Here is a 10,699-nt window from a genome sequence, read left to right on the forward strand (position 1 = left end):
GGGGGAGGAGGAGAGGGATGGAGGGAGGAGACATAGAGAAGCGGGGGGGGGGGATGATCAGGTTAAGAAGTAGAGGAAGAGCTTGCTAGAGAAAGGGGGGGGAGGCAGACGTAGAGAAGCAGAGGAGGGGGAAGAAGAGCTAGCTAGAGAAAGGGGGGGGAGGAGGGGATAAGATGGGGAGGAGGAGGTTGGCCAGGACATCACTGCAGAATGCTAAGGGAAAGATGCTAAGAGAATTGCAGAGGTCCATATTGCAATTTGAATTAAATTTCAGTTAATTGTTCAGCCCTAGTATATCACCATATACTCAGGCACAAATTAACTGGCAGTTCATTTAAAGTTAACTTTTTGTTTTTAATGTTTCTTCACAGATTGACATGTCACTTATCAGAGAAATAGAAGATGCCTAACTTGCACGCTATATACCAGCTTATGGTGACAGGATTGCTCTGAGGCGATACTGTCTGGACAAAGAAAAACAAAAAGACAGTAGTTCAAGGATGTCCCTTCTTGAAAAACTTCGAAAGAAACTAAGGACAGCAACAGCAAGTCAAGATGAGGAATATGAACAGGAACCCTGGCCTGCAAGACGTGCAAAAAACCCAATCCGGGATCATTCTAAAAATGCTGTTAAGAGTACAAGAAAAATTGAGTTGGGGTGGATCCATGATGGAAAACAAGTGAGGAAGCGTTCTGGTGGTGGCACCAGGGTACTTGAGGTATCCAAGTATTCAACCAAGACAGACATTTTGTCACTTGCCAAAGAACTGTTTTTTTCCAGATGGTGAGTCGAAAAAAGGAAAATGGGAGGACTTCGTACACGACATTTATGACTTTAAGGAATCACGCCTTGATGACAGCAGTACTGTTGGCGACTTGTACACAGTGTCAAAATTTGGGATTTTACGGTTCAACCTAAGCACAACACACTTGGTAGACTTATCTGACACAGAAGTGGACAGAAAAAAGGACAAATGTGGTGACACTATAGGAGAGCAGCAGATACAGACCAATTCTGATGAGCACCAAGAAAAGCCAAGCAGACTGAATGAACCACAAAGAGAACAATCGGGTGCAGCTGAAGACTCAAATGTTGTTGATCTTACCTCTGAGTCTGATCATTCAGAGGTGATCATTGGTGGCCTAGTAGGTGGATCCTCTCCAAGCCAGCTGGATGACACTGTTCCACTTTTCTTTCCCATGGAGGAGATTTTCAGTGTTGCCTTTACTACAAGCTGTCCTGTCTTAGCAGATGACCATGCAGTCCATTCAAGTGCACACTGTTACCCACTCTCAGAGGTCCAACTGAATTCTGCTGTTCCAATTTTCACACCAACAAATGAAGACTTCAGTGTTGCCCTGTCCACATCCACTCCTGTCTCAGAGGATCGTGTTGGCTGTGCTGTCCATTCAGGTGGTGATGCACATAATGACACACCCCCAGAGATTCAGCTGGATGATGCCACCCCAGTTTTCACTTCAGTTGAGAAAGACATCAACAGTGCCCCCTCCACATCCACTCCTGTGTCAGGGGACCATGAACAACATACTGACTGCTCAAGTTCTGATGCAGACTATGACCAGCATTATGTGAGTCTCAAACTTCACAGAGTGAATCTTTTAGAGGAAATGATTTGTCAGTTCAAAGATGAGTTAATGTTGAAGTATCCTTTAAAGTTTTCTTTTATTAATGAAAGGGGTGCAGATGCAGATGGTGTGGCCAGAGATGCCTATGCTGCTTTTTGGACAGAATTTTTGGATTCTGCAGCAGAGGGGGCAGAAATGAGGGTGCCATCTCTGTCACCAAAGTGGCAGGAGGAAGAGTGGAGAGCTGTGGGAAGAATACTGGTCAAGGGATTTCTGGATCAAGGATACTTTCCATTGCGCCTTGCCCCAGCATTTACCACAGCACTGATATTTGGAGAGCATGCTGTGCCTACTGATTCACTGTTTGAATCTATGATGTTGTACCTGAGTCAGTGTGAGAGAGAACTCATAACTGTTGCCTTAGAGGGAGACCTTGATAGTGATGGCCAGGATGAGTTATTAGATCTGCTGGATCGTCTGGGAGTGAAAACGGTTCCATCACAAGACAACCTTAAAGCTGTCCTCCTTCAAGCTGCACACAAAGAAATCATACAGCAGCCAAAGTATGCTCTTGATAACATGTCAGCAGTTTCAGCACAACTCCTGAAGACCACCATAACCACACCAGCAAAATTACAGATCATGTATACAGACAAAAAACCAACTTGCAGGAAAGTCCTAAAGCTAATTGAGTCAAGACCAGAGAGTCCAGCTGAGAGACAAGCCCTTGGATTTTTACAGCAGTACATACGAGGATTGGATGAAGTGGGTCTCAGAAGGCTGCTGAGATTTGTAACAGGCTCCGATATCATCTGTGTCACAAACATAGAAGTTATATTTACAGCTTTGGAGGGACTGCAACGTAGACCAGTTGCACACACCTGTGGATCGGTTTTGGAGTTACCCTGTACATATAACTCCTACCCAGAGTTACGTGTGGAGATGGAGAATGTCCTGATGAGTAACTATTACACTATGGATATTGTGTAGTGAGGAATGGCATGTAATTGTGTACAGACCAAGCAGGGTCCATATTGACATTCTGAATCTAACCAAACTGCACTCTTAAATATCAGAAACCTCAGACAGAAGTAGATTTCAAGAAAAGTTTTGTGTCTCAAATGAAGTCCCAAAATTCTGAATCAAATTGCACTTTTTTATACCAGTCTGTTCTAGAAGTTCTACAGTTCGTCTATGAGATAAACTCAAGAGATTATTTTATTTTTTGCAGTTTGGCATGCAGTTCAAAAAAAATACTGCAAGTTAAAAGCAGACATGATTATATCATATACTGTGCTCTTCAGACGTATTGGGACAATTGATATTTCACACATTTAAATTTGTTTAAGACATTTCAAATACAAAAAAAAAGATCTTCCTTAGAGTCAAACTGAAAGTAAATCTCTACAACTTGGTATAAATTCATTCAAAATCTAACAGCCAAGATGATGGATTGCATAAGTAATGAGACACAAGTCAGGGGATGGATACATGAACATTTCCAAATCACTGAATATGTCTTGGACTTTATTACATCAGTTATGAAGAAATACAAACAGTATGGCACTCTGTGGTAAATCTGTGTGGAGTAGACAGTTCTCAAAAACTGAGTGACTGTGCAAGGAGAAGAGTGAGGAAAGCCACCAAGACACCCAGACAACCCAGAAGAAGTTACGGGCTTCTGTGGCTGAGAAATTGTGCACAGTGTATGTTTTGCATTTTGTATCCTCAGTTATACACCTTCATGATGAAGTGCACAGAGGAGGATTTTCTTAAAAAGAAGACCTGAAAGTTCAGCTACAATTTGCCAGAAAGTACAACTGAGATAGATTTGATATTTTGGTGAAGGAAAACCATTCTCTATTCCACTTCATCACTTCTCCAAACTGTTTGCATTTCCTCATAATTTATGTAAATCAAGTCCAAGACATATTCAGTGACTTGGAAATGTCCATGTATCCATCCCCTGACTTGTCTGAAGAAAACTGGAAATAAAATGGATTATTTATAGGTATTATACCAAAGCATTGTATTACATATGCAACCTACCATCTTGGCATTTATATTTTTTATTAATTTATATCAAGTTAAGAGATCTGCTTTGAGTTTAAGGAAGATAATATTAGAATTTTAATTTTTTTTTTTTGTTTTTGAAATGACATAAACAAATTAAAATGTGTGAAATACCAAGTGTTCCAATACTTTTGGAGGGCACTGTATCAGCATATTCATATCAGAGCTGTGTAAACATACTGTGTGGTTCAAAGGTTGTTATATATTAATTTCATATCTTGCAATGTTATAGCAAATCCAGAGGCCAGTTGTCCATTATGGGTATGTGTTTGACAGTATCATTCAGTGTGAAAATTTTATACATTAGAAAAGTGCAATAATGGCTGCGATGTTAATTCATAGTTGTCTGCTTGTGGTGTTATTAGTGTGTCTTTGATGCACTGCAACCCCTCAGACATTGATGTATTAATGTTCAGTTGAACTCAGAGGTTGTTTTTTTTTTCACTGTGATGGTTTTGAAGGCTGGCCCCTCACATCACATAACTTGAAAGATTATTACGTACCAGCAGTGTGTTCTGTGGTTTTAATTCGAGTCAAAGTTATTATGAGTGCTATTCAAATTATAAGTAAAACAAATGTTTCATGCAAATGATTAAAATATTGTTCTGGGTGAGGCCAGTACTGTGTTGGTAGGTTGCCCCAATAAACTTTTACTTTAATTTTGGCTGTGGCAATCTGTCACAGATTTGATCAATTCAGTTTTCAAGTACTATGTTCATAATAAAGGCAAGCTCTGCTAATAGTTGTAAAATGAGTTATAATGTACTGACTTTATACTTCATTAATGTTGATTAAGTGCCATTAATTAAATGTGTTCTTTTGTTTATCTTGTGTGGATTTCCTTTTGTGTTAGGTGCCACTTATCAGTATGTATTCACTTAATACAACACAAACTACAAAAAAGTTTTTATTAACTTCATTGCATTCAACAAAATGCCACAGTAATGATATTAGTGTTCACCATTTGCTGTCTAATGTAATTTTTCAGCATTTTTTAAGAGACCGATAATCCTGAAGATGAATTCCAGAGTGCTTGAATTTCAATATTATATTACAAAGATTTGGGCACAGTTGGTACCAGTTGGTCCCTTTATAAATCAGGTAAAGTGTTTGAATCAAAGTTATAACAGAGCCTATAAATTATTTACTCTTTTAACAAAGCCCACAGCGTATACATTACACATAATCAAGACTTTAAACATACTGTACCTCACAGGTTTCAACTGTCTTCATACTAAAATGACATTCAGATGTAATACAGGTAAATTTGCAATTGTCACTGCCATGGTGATTACAAAACATTAATTAGACAGATATTAACAACAAAAATAACAACAGTGACAATGATATTTCAGGTCAGTTACAAGCAATTTTAAAGTTAAAATTCACCGGTTGGCTAGTTATCTTTCTGCAGGTCGCTGCTGTCTGTCTGGGAACACCCTGAAACACAGAAAAAAGACAACATTGTTACTCTTTAAAGAACCATAAAAATCTGAATGTATTGTTGGTTTTAACCAGGACTAGAATTGTGACTAACATTATGGTAAGTTGATTAGTCACAATAAAACCAACAACTCAATCATAAACTTCTTGTATTTCTGATGTTTGTTGACTGTTTGCTTGTTTTGTGACCTTGTGGTGGATCTGTTTCCCTGTGTGGATTAATAAAGCTAAATTATAGATTTATTTTTTAAATTAGGGACAGTACATATTAATAAACAGTTTCATGTAAATATGCAGGATTATAGCCAGTGGCTAATTTCCATCCCTTATCCCTAACCTAATAAACTGAAACAGTGGGAGTCATTCAAGACATTTTACAAAATGGTGCATGAATCAAAGCAACACACTTTATTATTGTTGATCCATGTTAATTGTTGATGTACTTTTTTTTTTTTTTTTTTTTTTGCTTTTTGTTGCTGATATTAGTATACTGTCGTTCTAGGCCTACTAGGCCAGTAATTCTTGGTCTGGGGCTCAGGAGTCTGGCCCCCCCACAAGACATTACTGGATTAATCAAAATGGTCACAAGATGACAAGATATGATACAGGAAAATATTTTTTGAACATAATGTGATTTTTTTTAGCCTTTTTTTTGTCATTTCTGCTTTATTTATTTTGGATTTTGGCATTTTACTTCCTCAAGCCTCTGCAGCTGGTCTGCTCTGTGTCAGCCTGATCCCGTCAGATCTCAGAAGCTAAACAGTGCAGGACCTGGTTAATACTTGGATGGGAGACCTCTTTGGAACACCAGCGGCTCTGTGTGTTTCTCCAGGTTACACTGGAGTTGCGTCAGGAAGGGCATCCGGTGTAAAACTTGTGCCAAATACCAGTGTGGATCTGGCTGTATCCACTGTGGTGACCCCAAACAAAAATGGGAGCAGCTGAATGGACAACAACAACAACAACAACCTCCTCAAGATTCAGATTACACAAAACAAAGTAAGTCCTCTCTCCAGATCAGCTGGATCAGTTACAATATTTAACTAAGTCAATCGACCAAAGATCAGTAAACCACTGCTTTGATAACTGAATAACTGTTTTCATTTTTATTAAGCAAAGATGTAGAGAAAGAGAAAAACAATACAGTAACAAATCAATGCAACAATTAATATTTTCTACCAAGTTTTTATAATAATAATTTAAAAAGGCAAACACGATGTAAAACTGTATCTCCACCACACACACGAACAACACTTTGATTTTGAATAAATTTAAGAGTATAAATTTAAACAAAATCACAGACAACCACATTAGTTTGATAAATCTGTTCTTAAAATAAATCTGATAAATCTGTTCTTCAGTCTTGTCCTGAAGCTGGTTTAATTGTAAATTGCTGAATTCACTTCATTTTTGCAGCATTAAGTGGAGCTGAGTTGCTGAAAAGAAAGTGAAAGCAGCCTGTGGACTGTGGCCGCGGTGACATCCATCATTACAAGTGAAAAGGGCCATTTCAGAAGCTAATCACCGCTCACCCTTTATTGCTTTTATTTGTGGAACTAAATGATTCACTATCTTGAATGATAGTTGATTGATTCAATATCTTTTGGTTTTGTACTGTTAGACAAAAATAGATAATGACTGCGGGGAACTTTAACACACACACACACATCATATTTTTATTTTACTATTTTCTGAGTTTATGGATAAAAAAAATATGAGGTGGGGTCCTGGGTACTGGATAGACTTTGATTTTTTTGATTATGGGTCAAACTTTTGGAACCACTATACTAGGCCTTTAGCACTATACTTACTATTAAATCTGAGTGTGGATGTAGGCTCGTAAGAAAAGGTAGAGTTCAATTGCCTCCTCAGAAGAAGTAGGTGGGTGCAGATAGTTTTCTGACATTGCAAGGCAGCAAATGTCAAAAACAGTCTCATCACATGGATTTGGACCTCTTGGCAGGCATTCCTCTCTACAAGCCTGGATCTGTTGATGGGATACTGCCTTGATGTAGTTTGTGGTGCCAAACAGATGGGGAAGGTTGTACATCAATAGTGGTCGTCCACTTGGAGAAACTGCACTCCTACTGGGGCGAATTCTGTGGCAATTCCACAGGTTAGCAAGGTCCTGCAGCTCTCTCTAGAAGAAGAAAAGCAAACAAGAAAAAAAAACAAAACACTTAGCCTAAACTTACTCATTTTTTATCCCATACTTTAGTGACACTGCAGCCATTTTTCACCTCAAAGAGGCTGTGAAGGGAATCTAATAAATCTGATGACAGATAAGTCTTCTGTGTAAAATTCATTCTGAACTTAAGTGAAGCTCATGAGGTTTGAAATGAGAAATAATTAACCTGTTGTGAATGTGAGTCTTTTTGCAACATTTTTTTTTTTTTAGCAGCTCAGGAAGAAAATACTTTGGGATTCTTATTCACATTTGAATTGTGAATATGAACAGCTTGGAAGGGAGAGAGATGATCACAGCGCACAAAACTGTACTAAACGACTGGATCAGCTGGGCATATGAACAGTGCCAGCATATCACAGGGCAAGTCATGATTTATTGACAGAATAAAAAGTCTAGCCCAGTGAAGGTAACAAACAGACCTAATTCATTACTTAACTCATTCAAAGTGCTATCTTCATTCACCCAAAAGGAGAGAAAGACTTACCTCAATTATTTTTTATTATTTTATTTTTTTTTTTATTACAGAGATTAGAGCATGCCATAGGTATTAAAGGCACTGCGCTGCGGTGGTTTGAATCATATTTGTCTAATAGATTACAATTTGTTCATGTAAATGGGGAATCTTCTTCACAGACTAAAGTTAATTATGGAGTTCCACAAGGTTCTGTGCTAGGACCAATTTTATTCACTTTATATATGCTTCCCTTAGGCAGTATTATTAGACGGTATTGCTTACATTTTCATTGTTACGCAGATGATACCCAGCTTTATCTATCCATGAAGCCAGACGACACACACCAATTAGCTAAACTGCAGGATTGTCTTACAGACATAAAGACATGGATGACCTCTAATTTCCTGCTTTTAAACTCAGATAAAACTGAAGTTATTGTACTTGGCCCCACAAATCTTAGAAACATGGTGTCTAACCAGATCCTTACTGTGGATGGCATTACCCTGACCTCTAGTAATACTGTGAGAAATCTTGGAGTCATTTTTGATCAGGATATGTCATTCAAAGCGCATATTAAACAAATATGTAGGACTGCTTTTTTGCATTTACGCAATATCTCTAAAATCAGAAAGGTCTTGTCTCAGAGTGATGCTGAAAAACTAATTCATGCATTTATTTCCTCTAGGCTGGACTATTGTAATTCATTATTATCAGGTTGTCCTAAAAGTTCCCTAAAAAGCCTTCAGTTAATTCAAAATGCTGCAGCTAGAGTGCTGACGGGGACTAGAAGGAGAGAGCATATCTCACCCATATTGGCCTCTCTTCATTGGCTTCCTGTTAATTCTAGAATAGAATTTAAAATTCTTCTTCTTACTTATAAGGTTTTGAATAATCAGGTCCCATCTTATCTTAGGGACCTCGTAGTACCATATCACCCCAATAGAGCGCTTCGCTCTCAGACTGCAGGCTTACTTGTAGTTCCTAGGGTTTGTAAGAGTAGAATGGGAGGCAGAGCCTTCAGCTTTCAGGCTCCTCTCCTGTGGAACCAGCTCCCAATTCAGATCAGGGAGACAGACACCCTCTCTACTTTTAAGATTACGCTTAAAACTTTCCTTTTTGCTAAAGCTTATAGTTAGGGCTGGATCAGGTGACCCTGAACCATCCCTTAGTTATGCTGCTATAGACGTAGACTGCTGGGGGGTTCCCATGATGCACTGTTTCTTTCTCTTTTTGCTCTGTATGCACCACTCTGCATTTAATCATTAGTGATCGATCTCTGCTCCCCTCCACAGCATGTCTTTTTCCTGGTTCTCTCCCTCAGCCCCAACCAGTCCCAGCAGAAGACTGCCCCTCCCTGAGCCTGGTTCTGCTGGAGGTTTCTTCCTGTTAAAAGGGAGTTTTTCCTTCCCACTGTAGCCAAGTGCTTGATCACAGGGGGTAGTTTTGACCGTTGGGGTTTTACATCATTATTGTATGGCCTTGCCTTACAATATAAAGCGCCTTGGGGCAACTGTTTGTTGTGATTTGGCGCTATATAAAAAAAAAATTGAATTGAATTGAATTATTTCCAAGCATGTGAATTGTATGAGATTTTTGTCGATGAAGTCCCCTGAGAAGTGGTCATGGTCCTTTAAATCTTGGAATACATTGATCCAGAATTGTGCATGGTGTTTCCTTAAAAATCCCCACCATTGTTCAATCCTTTGGTTGTGATTGCTTGAACCGGTAATGTAGCATCTCTCACTGAACTCATCGTCATGGGTACCTCTTAAAAACATCTGCATCTGCTCCACTGAGCGGTTCTCAGTGCCCAGGTCTGCCCTGATTCGTGTGGGCGCGCCGCTCCTGTCTTCAACTTCATCAATGAAGTAACCAGAAATAACTCTGGGGTTGCTATTGGTGGTATAAGCATGCAGCCAAATGACCATACGTGAAAATCCATCAACACCACCGTTAATACATATTCCATATGGTTTCAGTTTGTCGTAGGAATCGATGTGCCATAGGAAGTTGGGGCCCGGGTTTGCATACAGGCGTCGTCTTAGACGGTTCCGTTGCCTCAGCTCTACTCCCTGAGGATCTAGGATTTTAAGCAGGTGCCGCACAGTTCTCTGAGTCACTACCAAACCATCTTGGATGCATTTCAAATGCATGAATTTGTATCCATGAAGCATACCGTATTGGTTCAACTGCTCCTGCAGAAAGAGAGCGATGTCCAGCACGTCAGACTGGGCTTTCCGCCGGAACAATCCCAACGACTTGAGATGCCTGCGCAGTGTTGACATACTAATATTAATATCATCCTCATTTTTAAGAAATATCAGTATTTCCCAGTGTCTCAGACCAAGAAGGTGGTAATAGCAGATTAACTGTGACAGCGCCATCATGCCAGCTGATCATTGAGGAAACGCGCATACGGAAGCTGGAGACACCTGATCTCGTAATTACGAGATCAGGTGCCTCCTGATCTCGTAATTACGAGATTTCTTTTCTCGTAATTATGAGAAAAGATCTCTTTTCTCGTAATTATGAGATCAGGATCTCATAATTACGAGAAAAGATCTCATAATTATGAGATCAGGATCTCATAATTACGAGAAAAGATCTCATAATAACGAGATCTTTTCTCGTAATTACGAGATCAGTGGTCAAATTTTTTTTTATCCAGTGAATGCAATACGCTTCCGTAGTGCTCCGCTGAAAAAAACAAAAAACAAAAAAAAACTAGTGCGCCGCTGATTCTCATTACCGTAAGTTCTCATATAAGCCCTCACTCTGAAAAATTTGACAGCAAGCCAAGAACCCGTTCTTTCCAACAGTGGTTCGGTGACTTTTGAAACAAGGGAAAGTATGAAAAAGAGCGCAAAAGTGACAGAAAAGTACAGAGACAGACAGCAAACATAAATGTAGTAATTTTGAGGAAAAGGCAGGATGTTAGTGTCATTTGTGAAGGT

This window comes from Thalassophryne amazonica, chromosome 3, assembly GCF_902500255.1.
Source record: "Thalassophryne amazonica chromosome 3, fThaAma1.1, whole genome shotgun sequence".
NCBI classification, from domain to species: Eukaryota; Metazoa; Chordata; class Actinopteri; order Batrachoidiformes; family Batrachoididae; genus Thalassophryne; species Thalassophryne amazonica.